At 46.2% G+C, this 19,082-nt stretch overlaps 1 protein-coding gene across 1 annotated transcript in view; it reads right to left on the bottom strand.

Annotated features, from left to right (window-relative positions):
• The window catches only part of LOC147623540 (3beta-hydroxysteroid-dehydrogenase/decarboxylase-like), a 103,606-nt gene that overhangs the window by 46,694 nt on the left and 37,830 nt on the right, over positions 1-19,082 (bottom strand). The window lies entirely within an intron of this gene.

Below are 19,082 nucleotides of genomic sequence, written 5' to 3'. Positions count from 1 at the left end.
CTGCAATCCCAACAAGCACATGTTAGCAACATGAAAAACCAAAGAAATAAAACACGATTTGGGAGCAGAGCAGGATCACCTCGAAGTCAGTAATTAAAACTTTATTGCATCATAGCTTCTATGAGAATCAAGAAAATTAATCTCATCCCATGCCTAGATATCAAAATGAAGAAAAACACTTTATTGCATCATAGCTACTATAAGAATCAAGCAAATTAATCTCATCCCATGCCTAGATACCATACTTACAGGCCCGTGCTACTGCCTGTGCACACAAAAGACCAGAGGGTTCTATGAGACCATAGTAATACATTAGATTTGATCATTTTTATAAAAAATAAAAATAAAAATAAACTAATACAGAAGACCAAAAGGGTCTATGAGAGCATGGTAATGCATTAGAATTGATCAAGGGAAAAAAAACAAGAAAAAAAATTGGTAGCTGTCACTGAAATCGGGGGGCCCGGAGAAATAGACCAACACTTCAAAAAAAAATACCCACAGTATCACCGTCATGGTCACATCGAACAGGAATGGACAAATGGAATGGGGGTCTGTTTTGGAATGGGAATGGGTATGGGAATCGGAATGGGAACCCGAAAAGAAAATGGGAACGACACATCATCACCGTATGGCTAAGCTAAGGAGATGCAAGGGCATATATTGCCAAGCCTTTTGGATAGAAGGTCATACACCACTCTCATATGATATGATATGATCATAGAAAAATACAAAAATTCTCATTTACTCAAAAATTAGACCCAGAATGCCTTTAGCCAAGTATGCATATTTGCGGAACGGGAACGGGAACGACATGGGTTATGGAACGCATTCCCAAGGCTATGGAACGGCATTCCATGTTACTATGATCGCCATCTATGCACGGGCTACGTGAGAAACACCTCTGCACCCAAAAGAACACACTTTCATCGGGAAGATCCATGCTGTCCAGCCCTGAATCTCTGTTTTCAGCCCTACAGACGACTCTCAGAAGGTTGCCTATGCATGTAGCATGCACCCCGAAGGCTGAGCGGGTGTAATCCAAGTCTCTTGAGTGTATCGCTGCCATAAATCTTGCCAAAGGACTCTGTTCCTCTCACTGTGAGAGAGAGATGGGGCCCAAGCGACGAGAGAGAGAGAAAGAAAGAAAGAAAGAAAACTATATTAACGTCCTTTAGAGGCCACATCTGACCTACAGGACTAATCAGATACATCCATGTGATTACATTCCACTTCGGGGGCAACAAAATGAAAATAAAGATAAAACTAAAAACAGTTCAAATTCCCTACATGGCCGTAGGAGAATCCTAGATAACATGAAGGATTTCTCTAGCAGTTACTCTTCATTACTACCATGTTTGGTTGTCCTGAAATCTGCAATAACAGCTCTACCTCTACGGTGGTAGACTGCCCATTTTCCTTGTTTCCTTGCTTCGTATACTTTATTGAGTTCTTGTTTCCTGTTTTTTAGTTGTGTGACTGTGAGTTCATCCACCATCCACACCTTCGTTCCCTTAAGTGACCTTGTTTGCTTCATGACTTTAATTTTGTCTTTCATATCTGCGTACCTCAAAACCACATGTTTTCCTTTGATTGCCACTGAGGGATCTCCAATGTCGATGAAAGGGATAGCTCTGCACAACTTTCTTTATAGAATCTCGCATTCCGGGAGAGAGAGAGAAATGAAATGAAATGAAATGATATATTAACGTCTTCAAAAGGCCAAAATGACCTATGAGACCAAAAAGGTTACAACAATTGGTGGATCTGATACAATGTCTGTGTAATAAAAGCTAAAAACAACTAACTGAAACTGAAATAACTGTGAGGAAAAGTACGGTACTAGGAGCTCCTAATGGATAACATCTGGGAGAAAAACTCCAGCAACAAAGGTAAGCATCATACACATCACTATCCAAAGATGTCTCTCATCGGTCGATGGCGGATATCCTCAATGTCCTCCATGGTGAGTACTCTGACTGGACGTCTCCCATGCCGTGCTAGTATGGTCCTGATCCTCTGATGTAGTCTCCGCCGGTGTCGAGATAGGCCTCTCATCTTGGGGCGCCTGGACCGCCCCAGCTCTATAGCCCGATCAATCAGTGTACCTCTAGTGCGGCTATACTCCGGGGCTAGCTGCAATGCCTGCTGGCCTGATTGCTCAATCTCTGGTCGAAAGAAGTCTGTAATCTGCCTCTGTAGGTGTCTCTCCCTCTCTGATCCCGTCCCTCTCAAGAGACCCTCTCTATGTCTACGAAGCTCCAGCAAGTATAATCCGAGGCATCTCTGATCCTGGTATCTCATGACTCTAGAAAGTGGTCCGAAACCCTCTCTAAACAGGCAGTGAAAACGGCCTCGTATCTCATAATATACTGGACAGTGACATATGTAATGTAACTCTGTCTCTGGCTCCATCTGGCACAGCTGACAAATCCTGGCCTCAGCTGGTACTCCTCTGAATCTGCCAGTCTCAATCTCTAACTGGTGTGAGGATGTGCGCATCTGACCAATAGCACACCGTACCCCATGAGAAAGATGAGTATCCATGTAGCTGGGTCTAATCACAAACCCATCCTGCGTGAGCTGGAGAAGATGATCTCTATAGAAAGCCATCTTCGTACCAAGCTCCTGTGTCGGCTATATCCATGTCCTCCTAGTGTCCAGCTGAATCAAGTCCTGCCTGATAAGTCTGGTAATCTCTGCCCGTGTGAGAGAGAGGGAGGGTGCATCCAGGGAGTACTGAAATGGAGGTAGCCTTTCCATACTAAAGCCATGCAACTGGAACCAAGCTGTCATCTGTGCATACCAACATGATCCGTCTCCCTGTGATGCCAACTGTCGTGAAGACTCCAGGGCTAAGCGAGCATATCTGTCTCTAGGGAGAGCCCAAGTGCTATGTATAAAGGAGACTGATCGAGTGAGTGCCTCTACCACCAATGGGGGGGCAGCCATCTCTGCACGGATAATATCATGTGGTACGGAGGCCTTGGCCCTAATCATCCGGGAAATCATAGAAACCAAGGGCCTCTCCATATTTCTCCATCCATCAGTGCTACCAGCTCGGCTGTGGTGATCCACTGAGGGTCCCCATATCTCCACTCCATACAGCAAGCATGGCTGAAGTGACCAAAGTGTCAAAGAGCCAGAGCTTTGTTCGAGGTTCCTGAAACTGAACCTGCGAACACATCCTCTCTAGTCTCCCCAATGCTGCATAAGCTCTGGTCAATCTGGTCTCCGCTGCTCTCCTCAAGGAAAATAGTGGGCCACTGAAAACCACACCAAGGTAAGTATATGCATCTGTATACTCCACTGTCTCCTGACCATATGTAAAGGTGGGTACTGACCTCCTAACCCACTGTGCTGTGGTGTTAAACACCATCACCTTGGTTTTACCAAGGTTAACAGACAATCCACTGTCCTGTGCAAATGTGTGCAATGCATCCAAATGACGCTGCATCCCCTCTGGAGAATCTGAGATCAGCACAATATCATCAGCATACAATAACAGCGGAATCCATGTCCCTGCTAGCTGTGCTCCTCTGTCACCCTCCCGCTCTACATAGTCTGAAACCTCATCCACGTACATCCCAAATAAGGTGGGAGAAAGGGGGCAGCCCTGTTTCACTCCAATAGTGGAGTGAACCATCTCAGATATACCCTGAGTAGTACGTACCTGTCCCACAACTGTCCTGTATAAAGCCATGATTCCCCAAATCAGCTCTGTGGGCACTCCCATCTCCTGTAGTCTGCGCATCAATCTGGCTCTCGGTACTGTGTCAAAAGCTTTGCGGAAATCCACAAAGCAACAATAAATCCTGCTGCCATATAATCTGCCCTCCTCAATAATAGCTCTGAGTGTCAAGATATGGTCAAGAGTGGAGAAGCCTCTCCTGAACCCTGCCTGCCCTGATGCACGTATGTCCTCTCTCTCTGCCCATCTACTCAACTCCTGCTCAAGAATAGATGCATATAATCTAGCCTCCTCAATAATAGCTCTGAGTGTCAAGATATGGTCAAGAGTGGAGAAGCCTCTCCTGAACCCTGCCTGCCCTGATGCACGTATGCCCTCTCTCTCTGCCCATCAACTCAACTCCTGCTCAAGAATAGAATAAGCCGAACTCGACCTATGAGACAAATCAATGTACAACTATCAATGTCTTCTGGATGTTCAAAAAAAAAAAGGACAAAATGAACATGAAATAAACTATGAAAGTGTTGAGCTAGTGGGGGGGTGTGATGGATGGAGCACTACTGCTAGAGGCTCAGTATGCAACCTATATGCGTAGGATATACAAGAATGCAATGCAGATCTGTCTAGCTCCAACCAGTACCATAATGGGGGTGTAATATGTGATACATAGGCGATGGTGAGAGGAGTGCGTAAGGTGCATTGTAGTACGTCTCCCAGATGAAAGGCTTGGAGAGGAAGGGGCGCCTCCAGGCCAGCTGCTCGCCCATGAGTTTGAATGTGATGGGAAAATCAATGGCAGGTGGCCAGTGTGGTATCCTCCACATGTCCTTGGGGGTGGTCTCGCCCGCCACTGGTGATGCTTTGCGTCGAGTTAGGGACATAGGACATAGATGTCCATGATGTTTGTGATTTCGGTGATGGGATCTGCCTAGAGTTATCAACCGAGTAGGATGGCAATTGCCTACTCAAAATCCATACGGTGTTGAGGGGGTGCTACCAGTTGAGAGGGTTGAGCAGAGGGTCGACTTCCTCACGCTCCAGTGGTGGTGGCGACGGAATCTCTCCCCCTTCGAGATTTTGAGTGGAAGGTTGTTGTGTCAACGACAGGGGTGGAAGGGTTGTTGATGTTAAGGATCCTGTTGGGCGAGGCTTGTGTCAAAAAGGGGTGGGAGTTTAATGGAAGTGGAGAGGATGTTGCAGAATGCAATGTGCATTCCTAACTGTAGTGATAAAAAAGGGGGTAATGGTGGTGTGGGTGAGGGAGGTGGGGTGGGAAAATGGATGGGTGGAGAAGAGGGTTGTGAATGGAGCAGTGGTAAGGTAGATGTGCTAGAAGGGGGTGGTAATGGTGGGGTCTGGGTGCGGCTATGGGGGGAAGAGGAACTAGGTGGAAGATTGTGGGGGAGGGGGTGGGAGATGTCCATGGCCATCATCACCACCATCTTGGTCGTGAGGGGCTACGCCAACTCCTGTAGCATCCATCGGGCCGTGTGCATGGAAGAAAGCTTTGGCAGCTGCCTGCTAATTCTTCAGAGGAAAACTCAAGAGGGAAGGTGACATGAGAGTTGTCAAACTAGGATATGCCAATGGCAGCCATTACCTATATCTGGAAATAGCACCTGTGGAAGAGAATGAGAAGGTCTTCGACAGAGTATGGGGGAAGAGCATCCGCATGGAGGGAGAGGTAGGCGCTATTTACCACATGCCAGCGGACATCTTGGAGATAATGTAGAGTCCCTATAGAAATTTGGGAGGTGTAAGGATAGGGGCAGAGGCCATCCAGAACAAATAAATTGATGAGCCCTGAAGGGTCGGAGGGGAAGCTAAAATGTAGCAGTTGGCACAAGTTTGTCAAAATAGCTTAGAGAGGGTGGTGAGGGAGCTCATAGAAATCATGGGGGTGGTGGAAAGAAAGAAGGACTTGAAAAAAGAAGTGGGGGATGAGGGTGATGCTCGAAATGGAGAGCTTGGTAAGGAGGTAAGTGAAACTGTGGCAGGATAGGGGCTCGTCGAGGTAGAGGTTAAGCTGGAGGTGGTTCAGCCAAAGGCTCCGGAAGTGGAGGCCAATGAGTTGGTAGGGGGTTTGTGGGGGTAGTGCTAGGATCGGAAGCTCCATTGGTTGTGTGCATGAGAGCATCTACCTTGCGATTGGGGGTGTTGTAGGAGGGAGCAAAGAGGGTAGAAGGGGGCTGTGCGGCTCGGGCTTTGGCTTCACCGAGATGCTCTTCCAGAGTCCAAATGGTGGGTTCAAAAGTCTCCCTATGTCTCCAAAAAACCCTCTAAGTCCGGTCAAGGGCTTCCTCTGCAACCTTGGATCAATTCTAGGCCAAAGGCTCCGGAAGTGGAGGTCAATGAGTTGGTAGGGGGTTTGTGGGGGTAGTGCTAGGATCGGAAGCTCCATTGGTTGTGTGCATGAGAGCATCTACCTTGCGATTGGGGGTGTTGTAGGAGGGAGCAAAGAGGGTAGAAGGGGGCTGTGCGGCTCGGGCTTTGGCTTCACCGAGATGCTCTTCCAGAGTCCAAATGGTGGGTTCAAAAGTCTCCCTATGTCTCAAAAAATCCCTCTAAGTCCGGTCAAGGGCTTCCTCTGCAAACTTGGATCAATTCTAGGACTCTCGGGCGAGGCTCTCAATGATTGTCAGCTCATGGTGTGCCCATTAAGAAGCTTCATGGTCCTAGTTAAGTCGCATGCTAGAGGTCGGTGATGCAGGCGAGTGCATGCCCAAGCTGTTGTGTCTGCTCATCGAACTTACCCTGGAGTTGCATGTAAAGCAAGTTGGTCTGGTACAGGTCTTTAGACACTTGGCATTCCTATGCCTTAGCTTGCAGCATCTCCCGCTATGAAACTTCTACCACTTCTTGTTGACGGTAGATGTAATCCGTCATTTGCGTGATCAACTCTCTAGCCATGTGTGAAAATCCTAAAGCAAAGTTTGGCACATTGCCATTGGCCACCTGAACACTTTCAACATAAGATTGGCTGGAGCGAAAACCGCCTGAGCACACCCACTGAAGGGTGTTTACTATATGTTGTTGTGCTACATGGGGGGAAGAAGTTCTAGCCTCTACGAATGAGGGGATCTCAGCAAAGCGTCCAGAGGTGGGGTCTCAAAAAAATTGCGGCTAAAGAAGTCCTGCTTCTATTTCTCTTGCTCCTCTACGACCTTCCTGCGTACTTCTACAGCTGCTAGCTCATCTTGTGTAGGTGGAGGGACCTCTTCAGTGGCTGCTAGCTCTTGGTGTTTCCTCTTTGCTGGTGGGGAGTGGGTAGAAGTTGATGGCACGGGAAAAGATTTAATGGCAGCGTCATGGCTATTAAGTTAAACAGCGAGGGGCAACTCCTCCCACCCGGCCACATAATAGAGCACTCGTGTTAACAAGGTGCCACTGCCAGCTTCCCCTATAGGTTAGAACATACAACATGCAGCTCCCTTAAAAGGTAATCAGCCCAATCGACTATTTGGCCTTGGTGTAACCATGCCAAAGTGGTCATGCTGCACCTGCTGAATCGATCGATCCATCTGGTGGTGGTGAGCAAAAACTGCAAAGCTCTAGCCGGCATGATCAGATTCTCCTGAGTGATGTTAGCCCACTCCACACCATCCTTGTTTGGGCTACATGTGTATACTCCCCTCGTCATCCTAGGGGGCATTGGTGAGCCCACATAGGGCTAATCCATATGGGGGAGCTATAGGGCATTTCTGATGAGCTCCACATTGAGCTAGACCCTATGTCGGTGGCCGTCATTATCCACAACTTTGCCCAGATGTAGATTGGCGTCATAGCTTTATGTAAAGTATAAGCTGTTATAGAAGTTGGGCCCCCATGGCTCCAAAGTAGGCAGTCTACCCAGGCCTAGATGCTCCAACTTCTATACAATTGCAGGATTAGAGGCAATGGCCTTACAACATGGCCCTGCGAAATATAGGAGCTTGTGCTCAACTTTGTGGTTATTCTGCATGAGGGAGTGCACCATGTGGCCAAGGGCCTCCCCCAAGTGAGATAGTTGAGTGGGGTGTCGGGCGTACTCCTCAAATCTACCACTTGTCGGGCACTTCCTATGAATGGAGGTATGATGTTTAACTTCAAGGGAAAATTCCAATTCATCATCCATGGGTGATAGAGAGTGGGAGAATTGGGGAGCTCAACAGAAAATTTTGCAAGAGTTTGGTTAGCAAGAGAGCTAAAAGTGAGGAAATGAGGGGGTGGGGGGCCATATTTATAGGTTTTGCATAAGGGTATGACCGTTGCATCTGTAGCAAACAACCGTGGCGTGTCAAGCAAATGACCATAGAAAATAGATAGTGAAAGCGAACGGGCATGACAACGCTAGCAACAAATGACCATGCGACATCAGAAAATCAGGAGCGAATAGGCATGGCAAAGCCATTGAATGCTCGTGGCATCAGCAAATCAGGAGCGAACAAGCACGAGCTTCCAAATTGGAGAAGAGAAGGGGCGTTCACTCACGAAATCTGAAAGGAATGGCCATGGAAAACTTCAAATGGGCGGGGCCTTTGATTAAGATTTGGTACGACCATGATGAATTCTGAATGGGCGTGGTAGATGTGCCCCAAGGATGGAATGGCTGGGGCAAATCTAGAACACTTATGGCATTTCAAAACCTGTAAAGAGTACGGTCGTGGAAAATTTGGTACGCCTATGGATGCTTTTTGGTGGGCACCCTAAAGCATGTTTTGTACCCAAAGGCTATCATGTTAGCACCCCATTGCAGGTTTTGTACTAACCACGTGCCCAATTTGCCAAAGTAAGGAGTAGATTCCAATTGGGCAATGGCGAGGTGGGGTTATTACTTCCTTGAGGGATTTTGAGGTGGTGGGTAAGGAAGTACCTGAGACTAAAGGAGTTGGATGATGGCATTTTAGCACGCCCTTGTTGTTGCAGCCTCACAATGATAGGTGGGGGATTGGCTGACATTGAAGGTATATCAGTAGCAGTTAGATCTGTCAATATGGGGATTAGAGTGTCTCTATGAAGCTTTTGCTTTCCTTTTTCCTAGATAGTCTTGACGGTGGCGGCAGATGTCACCTTGGATTTCCATTAAAGAGTAGGGGACTGTTGAGTGACATGGGGTGGAAGTTGAGGTTGAGGGAACTAGGGGATCCAAATATGAAGATTTCCCTCATAGAAATGTTGGGCTTATAGGAGAGGTTTGGGGATCCACACCGAGGGTTAGTTTTGGGTATAGCTGAGGGTTTGATTGATGATTTAAGATCCATGGAGAGCTTTTGGGCCTACGTTTGTCTTGTACCCTGTAAGCTTGTGGTTGGAAAATTTATGGCTGACATGGGAAACAAGGAGTTTTGGGCGCCTGTGGACAAGGGGAGGGTTGGATCTCCGGGGGATCCATAAGGTCGATTCACCTGCATGATAGTCTTGTGCTCCAACAAAAGAAGCTTTTTAGGTACCCAAGGATGAGATAGCATACCTTGTGGGGTTGTGTTAGTTGTGTTAGCAATGTTAGTTTGGTTAGTCTGGGTTGGTAGAGGTTAGTATCTTGAGAGGAGACAGTGTGAGAGTGGTTTGCTACCAAGCTTGGTGGTTGGGAGGGTGTGAGAGACATTGATGTGGTTGGAATGACGAGTGGCCTCTTTTTTGGTGGGATGGATTGGTAGGAGTGAGGTGATGGAGTGATCGTGGGAAGCTCTTGGCATGGGGGAGAAGCAGGTACCGGCTCTTCGTCCATCTTCATGAGGATAGTAACTTGGCCGGAGGCCAACTGTAAGGTCATCGTCCATGCATCCCAGTCGATGTTGCACTGGTTATGTCCCATCCCACTCCTTCCAAGGAGTATTTCTTTACACATGGTTTCTAGAGGAATCACGTAGAACTTCCCTTTCAAGGGATTATTTCCAATGTGGAATAAGAGCATGACTATGATAGAAGTCATCTCCTGTCCAGTTTTATACACCAGGGCCTTTGTTGTGGGTGTGCCCGCCCTTATGAGGTGTTTTCCCATTTTTCCCCACTCTCCGCATTTTTCCCCTATTTTTTCCCATTTTTCTGAGGCTTGGGAGGGCTGCCAGAGGGTGCCAAGAGCAGTACAGTGCTGGCCGACTGGATGTTTATCAGTCGTGGGCACTCTTGCTGCTGGCCGACTGGTTTTCATCAGTCGTGGGCACCAGTTTGCTGGCCGACTGCATTTATGCAGTCGTGGGTCTTTTTTATCAGTCGTGGGCACTCCTGATGTTGGCCGACTGCCCTCTAGGGGGGTATATATAGGTCCTCAGCCCCCATACCTCATTTGTATCATTCCTCGGGATCTTCTTGTGTATATAGAGCAGAGTTACACGCCTACATCTCTCTCTCTCTCTTGTGCTGTTTTTCTGCCTGCGTTTTTGCTCGTGTTCCCAGATTTGGTCATCATCTCCGCTGCGTATTCTGTCATGGTATCAGAGCCCTAGGCTCTAGATAGTTCTTGGGATTTGTGTGAGCAAGAGGGGGACTGTTTTGTGGCTAATTGGTGGACTGTTTTGGACTGTTCGGAAAGAGGAGAAGCAAGAGGAAGGCGGGCTGATTTGCTGGACAGCCACTTGCAGGTATTAGTTCTTCTTTGTTCCCACCCACCCACCCTTTTCAGAGTACATCCCCGCGATGGCAGATCTGTTTGAGATGGCCGAGAGACAGGTGAAGATCCCGACACTCCCCACGTTCCCGGTGGACCGTCAGTTGGATGGGAGCAACTACGGCATATGGAAGGTGATGATGGAATCCGTTCTGGAGTCCTACGATCTCGCCGATTTCGTCGTTGTTGGTGTTCCACGGCCGGAAGTAGAGGAAGGGGAGTTACCGTCAACCCGAAAGGACCGGGAGGCCCAGACACAGATGTGGGATCGTGTCAACGCCAGGGTCCGTTCGTTTATTTTCCTCAACTGCACACCGCAGGTAATCAATCATGTGAAGCACATGACGCTGGCCAGAGGTATATGGCAGCATTTGGCCTCACTTTACAACAGGGTATCGCCCATGAAGAGGATTTCCTTGGAAGTACAGATGCGGGTTATGAGCCCTGCAGAGTCGTCGACGATGCGGGAGCATATTAACAAGCTGCAGGCTCTTCAGCAGGAAGTTCTTCAGGCTGGGAAGGAGATATCGTCAGAGGACATGGCCATCACGTTGCTGTCACATTTGCCCTCTTCGTACTCAGCATTTTACTCCTCTTTGATTACCAATGGCAGGCTCAGCACCATCACGTGGGAGGAGCTTGTGCCCATGGTCCTGGACCAGGAGGAACGATTTACGAACCCTCCTCAGGATGGAGGTTCGAGGGCCTTTACTGGCCAGCGGTTGAAAGGCCGTAACACGGGCAAAGGGAAGGCTTCATCGGAGAAGTCTTCTGAGAAGAAGTCCGACGCTGACCGCGAGAAACTGAAGGCAGAGAGGACCTGTAATGATTGTGGCGAGAAAGGCCACTACTGGAGGCAGTGTCCCAAGCGGAAGACCGAGAAGGGTGAAGACTCCTCAGCAATCATGAAGACTCCGGCTTTTGTGCACCTGGAGGTGATGGACACCGATGCTTCATTTTCTTCAGGCAGGGAGGAGATCCGCAACGGATACTCGGGAATGGATTCTCGATAGTGGTGCTTCCAGGCACATGACTCCTTCCCGTTCCGGTTTACAGGATCTCTGCAGGCTTTCTGGTCATATTCTTACTGGGGATACGTCCACTATCCCAGTTCACAGTGAGGGCAGGATGGAGATAGTTCCCGATGGCAGAGGGGGGAAGTTCCTCCCAGGTGTTGTATGTTCCGGCACTTGGTTTTCATCTGTTGTCAGTGCATCAGGTTTGCAAGACTGGCGTACGGGTGGAGTTTGATGAGCGTTTTGTTGCTCTTCAGGACAAAGCAACAGGCCAAGTGGTTTGGGAAGGTGGAGTGGAGAATGGAGTTTGCAGGCTTTCAGCACTCTCTCTCCCAGGTCCTCAGGATTGTGATGAGTGGCAGTCTGGTAATGGCTACTCAAGTGTGGATACGCTGCAGGTGCGAGCTTTCCGAAACCAGATGGTGGATAGCTTACCAGTAGATGGCAGCAGTTGGTAGGAACTTTCCAGTACTGAGGTTGGTAGTTCTTGTGTTCGTGAGTCAGAGGAAGCTGAACAGGTCACTTATGCTTTGATGTCTCGTAGTGATCGAGACATAGAACTTCCAATAGTTGAGGATGTTCTTTCCACCGGGACCTTTCGGAAAGCCAGGCAGGTGACCGGTGATTACTTGCAGAAGGAGGTGGTTTCTCTAGGCTTTGTGGTTCCGGATTCAGAGGGGGTGGTAGACAGGTTTCAGAAGGCCTTGCGTGGTCTTCAGAAGGTTTCCAGGACTTGTTTGTGCACCGTAACAGGTGTTGATCCTTGTGAGCAGTGTGATGTCTTTGTGACTCAGAAGCTGTATGGTTCATTGATCTGGTTGATGGACACCGGATTGGACAGGAGCTTCCTGATGAGGCAGTTTTATACACCAGGGCCTTTGTTGTGGGTGTGCCCGCCCTTATGAGGTGTTTTCCCATTTTTCCCCACTCTCCGCATTTTTTTCCTATTTTTTCCCATTTTTCTGAGGCTTGGGAGGGCTGCCAGAGGGTGCCAAGAGCAGTACAATGCTGGCCGACTGGATGTTTATCAGTCGTGGGCACTCTTGCTGCTAGCCGATTGGTTTTCATCAGTCGTGGGCACCAGTTTGCTGGCTTTATGCAGTCGTGGGTCTTTTTTATCAGTCGTGGGCACTCCTGATGCTGGCCGACTGCCCTCTAGGGGGGTATATATAGGTCCTCAGCCCCCATACCTCATTTGTATCATTCCTCGGGATCTTCTTGTGTATATAGAGTAGAGTTATACGCCTACATCTCTCTCTCTCTTGTGCTGTTTTTCTGCCTGCGTTTTTGCTCGTGTTCCCAGATTTGGTCATCATCTCCGCTGCGTATTCTAACAGACTATACCTGCACAATGAACATGCTCTGATAACACTGTTGTAACTATGGCAATGGTCTCTTTGAGTCAGGGTTCCCCAACGGAACGCCATGTTTCATAAGACATTAAATTGAAATTTTCCCCTATATTGACAAGAGCTAGTTTTTGGGCAAATTTTATCGGGGTGGCCATTCCTAATCACAATCGATCAGGCTTCACCTCCCACTCTTCTTCTTCCAGGTCAACCACTTATGGACCATGTTGACTATGATTTGTCTCTACCGAAGCTTGACTTGCCTTACTCTGGCCTCTTGTTATGCAGCTTGTTTCATATCCTCGTGGTATTTTTTGCCTTCTTTCTATCATAGATGAATCTTAAGCTGGCCTCAGTGAGGGGACCATAGTAGCGTTCTAATTTACTGCCATTGAAATAACCAACCATTTCCACACCATCTAGTGTTTTGATGCGCACAGTGCCTTGTGGTGTTATCTCAGTGACTAGGAAAGGTCCTACGCCTCTGAGCTTGAGTTTATTTTTGTGTCTTAGTGCTGAATAAGAGGATCATGTTGCCCTCATTCATTTGTTTGTCTTTAAGCTGGTCGTCACGTCGAACAATTATTTACACCTTAACTTCTCGACAATCATGTTGTATACTGCTCATCAAATCACACCCATTCACATCCATCATCACACCCATTCACATCTCATCACTCCCATTCACATCCCATCACACCCATCACTTTCATTGCATCCACATCACATCACATACATTCCATCCACATCTAACCATATCACATCACATGAAACCTTCTCTTTTAACACCAAAATTAAATTATGCATTTTCCTAATTAAAGTATGATAAAAATTCCTCTTTTAAATAGATAAAAATACCCATGTATAAACATATTTTGAAATATGCTAAAAATTTCTCTTTTAATATTTAAAATGTTTGTATCTAGAATATCGTGAGAATTCCTCTTTTTGCATCTAAATTTTTATGCATGTACATATATAAAAATAAATATGACAAAAGTTTCTCTTTTTTCTATTTAAACAATTATACATAAATACTATAAAAGTATTTTTCATAAATACAACAAAAATCATTCTTTTAGCATAAAAATGTTTATGCCTAGAATATGATGGGAATTCCTCTTTTTGCATTATTAAATTTATGCAAAAAATAAGATTCATTTTTTCTAAATGAAAAATTTTGCCATAGCTTCGCTGCAAATTCTGAGAATGCTCAAATTTCTACTTTTAAATAAATACTCATAATTATGAAATGTGGTGGGAATTCCTCTTTTAAGCTAAAAATTTATTATGCATACATAGCATAATTATAAACATAATTACATTTAAACCTCTTGATTATTCTTAAAAATATCCATTTATCAATTCTATATGAAAATACTTACAAAAATGTTAGCATAACTCTCTTTCAACTTAAAATGAATTAATATGATTTTTCTTAATCATAAACAAGCTTAAAGAAATTAATCATCATTTTTAACTAGATTAAAATCATAAAAATACTTAATCTTCTTCTCTAGCTTGTCAAGCCTAGAGTTTTGATTAAGATAATGAGTTTAACATTAAGATCCATCCTTCTAACAAGGATCTAACCATAAAGACGATTAATCTTTTAAAAGGAGAGATTAACTAATCAAGAACATTATAATTAAGCATAAAAGATTAGCATTAATACATTTAACATTATGAATCACTAAAAGCTTGATTTCAAGAAAAAACCATTGATTAAAAAGCTTCCCAAGCATTAGAGAGGTTGGGAAAAAGATTACCATTGAAAAAGATAGAAAAACACCATGGATTTAGGCTTACCCTTGGTTTTTTACTTGATTCTTTTAAAAAGAAGTGAAGCCCCCAAGAGAAGCTTGGCCACCAAGATGGAGAGGGTAATCTCCAAGAGAGGGTGAAGATTTGTGAAGCTCCAAAGCTTCCCAAAGAAGAGGCGAGCTAATGGGATAATAAAATTACACTAATTTGAAGATAATACTGACATGTAAATACATAAAGATGGTCTATTTATAGGTGAGGGAGGCCACTAACCAAGTCCAATTGGGTTCTAGAGGCTTCCAGCTTCAGTTTGATCTAGTTTAGACAAGATTTGGACCAGTTTGACTCACTTTTTAATCTAGTTTGCAGGAAAAGAGATAAAAATATCTCATTTTCTTGAATTAAAAATGCAAGGTAATGATGTGAAATAGGCGCCTCCTTCATGAGTCCCCTCCCCCACTCCTGAGGTGTCAAAATTTATTTTTTTTACTAATAAACCTCAATTTCTAACTAATAAACCCAGTACTTGGTCAACTCTTCATCTTATGTGAGCATTTACTCATTTTTGGAGTATTTTCTTTTTTTCTTTGCATTTTTCTTATTGAAACACTTGGATTAATCCTATTGGCTCTTTAGAACCTTATTTGGACCTTAATCAAAAATTTCTGAAAATGTGGACCCTTAGGCTAAGGTCTCTAATACACATATTCAATTAATTTCTAATGCACATTGGAAAATTCTTTTTGAACTTATGTTTCAGGGTAATTCTTCTTAGATATTAGGAGAAACTTTGTATCCAAAAATATCTCAAAATTTGTATTATCTCTCTCTAGAACATTTTCTCTCTCTATGCCAAAAACAAGGAAAAACAATGTTTTCTTGCATTCTGAAATAAGGGATGATTACAGGGGACTGAGATGAGAGCTTATACATCTTTTAGGGTTGAGGAGGAACCTTACATACGTAAACCTTGTCAGAATGAAGATTTTAATGATTTGAGGTAAGTATGTATGGAAGCTTTAATGATTCATCTGCCAAACAAAATTTCTCCCGTGGGGGTTTGTTAAAAACCATTTCCTTACTAATTGTGCTAATTCTCTTTTCAACTCACTATTCTTAAAAATGGCAATAGAGAACACTTGCTTTGCAAATGAGAACATTAATCCTAAATTGGAGATTCCAATTCATACAACATCGACACATGGAGACACTCAAGTACAAAGAAGACTTAAAAGAATCTCAATACTTCGAGTCTAACTTATACATACATCTAGTTTTGTTCTGTTTATGATTGCAACATATACTGTATAATCATACACTGTACTTTACAATTGATCTGCGTTGGGAGGAAGTGGGCTTGACGTGGAGATGGACTTCATCTTCTTTGGTGGTCTTCCTTCTTCTTTGTCTTCTTCTTGAGCTTCATCTGCTGGGAGATCTATTCTTAGTAATTTTAACTCTGGAGATGTGAGATGGAAAGCTTATTGGCAGTTTTGACACACAGAAGCCTGGAGGCTTGCAACTCTCCATTTCTCTTGGACAAAGCCTCCTTGAGAAGATTGTTCTCTTCTTCCATGGAGAGCATGCGGTCTCTAAGCATTTCAACATCTCTGTTGTTGCTGGGTGCACCACTCTGATAAGAATTTGTAAATGAGATAGTGCTACTAGTCAAGGATCTGTTGGGTCTTCTCTTGGAGTCTCCTGTTACACTCTCTCTTCCGGGCAAGCCTTCGACTTCCTTCCTCATCTGGGCAATGGCAGCAGGGCCGGGTAGCTTCTTTCGAACCAGGCTTCTTAATCTCTCGCAATCTGCTTCTAGCTTGGCCATCTTCTTCACATTGTCCAGGTGCTGCTTGTGGGCAGCGTCTGCGGACTTCTTACTGTAGTCCACCTCTTCGTTACGGATCTCCAGCTCGAATCTCTACAAGGCACACCCAGAGAAGCCAAAACGAATGGCTTTGACTTCAACACTAATACCGAGCCTAGCATTGCAACAGTGTCGGAGGAGGAAGGCAATGGCAACGATGTAGAGGAGGCTAGCTGTGCAGAGTCTTGGGCTTCTGCGCTGGCAAAAATACCTTGGAGCATGATCTCCGGGTGTGAGTGTAAGTGAGCTAGCCGCTCCTGGATATGGTGCCGATGTCGAGCCCGTATCTCTGTGATCTCCCTCTGATGTAGTCTGGGAGTCTGGTAGCCTGGTGCTCTCGGTCTCCGTCTCGCTCGGAGGTCTGCAACGCGCTGAAGTGTAACCCCCTCCTGTGTCAGGATAGGCACTGGGATAGATCTCTGGAAGAAATCAGTGAGCTCGAGCTGTCGCCCACCTCTCCCTATGGTATGAGTCCGTATCAGTCTCTCTATGGCGCTGTGTCCCTAACAAGAACTAGCCAAATCTGCGCTGGTCTGCGGACTCCATGATCTGGCAAAGTGAGGGATGTCCACTGAAGATGGTGGTGTATCTCTCTCTAATGACACTATATGCTCTGCATCTACATACATAATGTTCCTCACTCTCAACCTCCTCCTGGCATATCCTCTCTACTCTGGAGATCCGTGCTGCCCTACCTGCCTCAATCTCAAGCTGGTGTGATGACACTATGAGCTGGCCAATCGCCACTCGGGTACTGTGAGGCATGTACACATCCATGTATCCAGGTCTCTGTATGAATCCATCCACTGAGATACGCATAAACTGATCTCTGTAGTACAGCATCTTCGGCGGTAGAGGCTGACTGGGTGTAATCCAAGTCTCTTTAGTGTATCGCTGCCATAAATCCTGCCGAAGGACTCTGTTCCTCTCGCTGTGAGAGAGTTGGATGTGTAGTGCATGTATATCATACTGGAAAGGTGGCAGGTGATCTATGTCGAGACCATGCTAAGTGAGCCACTGTATCATCTGTGAATATCATGATCTCCTATCTCCACTCTCTGCGAGCTGCCTAGACGCCTCAAAAGCTCTATGTGAGAGGAGTCGATCTGATGGCATAGCTCTGATCCTCTGTATGAAGCAGATCATCTGGAAGAGGGCCTTTACTAGCATAGGAGGTGCAGCAAACTCCGTCCGGACAATGTCATGTGGAACGGAGGGTTTGCTGCGGATCATCCGTGAGAGCATGAGAATCTGAGGCCACTCTATCTGAGACCATGTGGAGGTGGCGAGCCCAGGTGCCCATACTACTGCAGCATACATCAAAGCAGGGGTGACTAGTGTGTCAAACAACCACCCCTTCGTGCGGGGCTCCTGGAAGTGTACCTGGTGACACTGTCTCTCTAGCATGGCCAGAGCTGCATACCATCATGTGAGTCTATCCCTGGCTGCCTGTGCCATAGTAAATCTTCCTGGCGGAGGCGTAAATGTAATCCCCAGGTACACATATGAGTCTACCACCTCTACCTGTCCTCCTGCTAGTGTGAAGATGGCATGTCGTCGAACCGGCCCTGAGGTGTGGAAAATCATGGCCTTGGTTTTTCCAAGGTTCACTGTAAGCCCCCTCTGTGTGCAGAAGTCATCGAGTGCATGGAGATGGTGCTGTAGTCCCATCCGCGACTCCTCACAGACCAGAATAATATCATCTGCATATAGCATAATGTGGACTGTGGTACCTAAGATGTCTACCCCGTCCCCACCACTGTGACCAATGAAGTCAACCACCTCATCAATGTATAGCCCAAATAGTGTAGGAGAGAGTTGGCATCCTTGCTTCACACCTATGGTGCTAGCAATAACATCAGCCCAAGGCATCGTATGCGCCTGAGGACCTGCTCATATAAAGCATAGATGCCCCAAACCATCTCTGATGGGATCCCCAATGACTGTAGGCACTAGAAGAGTCTCTCTCGTGGCACCGTGTCAAATGCTTTGCGGAAATCCACAAAGCAGCAGTATAATCTCTACTCCCGCGCCCTAGCCTAGTCAATCAGACATCTGAGTGAATATATGGTCAATAGTGGAGAAAGCTCGTCGAAATCCAGCCTGCCGTGGTGCTTGCAGTCCCTCCTTCTCTGCATATGAGCTCAACTCTGCCTCGAGCACTGCGCCATAAAGTTTGGCCAATGTATGACCAGTCATGATAGTCCTGTAGTTGCTGGGGTCTAGCATGTCTCCCGCTTTGTGGAGAGGCAGGATGGTGTGCATAGTCCACTCAGCTGGTAGGCCCTCCACTAGTGCCCTATTACAGAGGTGAGCAACAAAGGGTCCCAGTGTGTCAGCTGCATAAATAAGATGCTCACTATGTATACATGTGTGGTCAGCCAATCTCCCATGATGTAACCGGCGGATAGCTCTCTCTACCATCAAGGCGGTAAAGAAAGTAGAGGTGGTAGGGTGGGACTCCTGTGGCTGTGGTATGGGCGGCTGCTGAGGGATATGGTAGAGGCTCTTTGCATGTGTGTGCCATGTGTGTGGATCCTCAATCGGGGTACGAGGGCGAGGCTCTCTCATCCTATGCCATGCAGTGGCTGCATCTCTGCTCATGAGTAGGTGGTATATATCCCAGTACTGTGCCTCCTCATATGCACGCCTCTTACGGCGTGTGAGGGTCCTCATCTGTCGGCTCGCCTGTCTCTGTGTAATGGTCCCCAGTGCTCTATGGGCACAGAGGTGTCTATATAGCTCTCTGCACTCATCATCATACCACCAATTTTGGGGCATGCTCCCATATCTATCTGTGTGTGCAATA

Source organism: Cibotium barometz, chromosome 27, assembly GCF_041138505.1.
Source record: "Cibotium barometz isolate CiBa-2024 chromosome 27, ASM4113850v1, whole genome shotgun sequence".
Classification (NCBI taxonomy): Eukaryota; Viridiplantae; Streptophyta; class Polypodiopsida; order Cyatheales; family Cibotiaceae; genus Cibotium; species Cibotium barometz.
The sequence above is the reverse complement of the archived record's forward strand: the minus strand, read 5'-3'. Positions and strand labels throughout refer to the sequence as shown.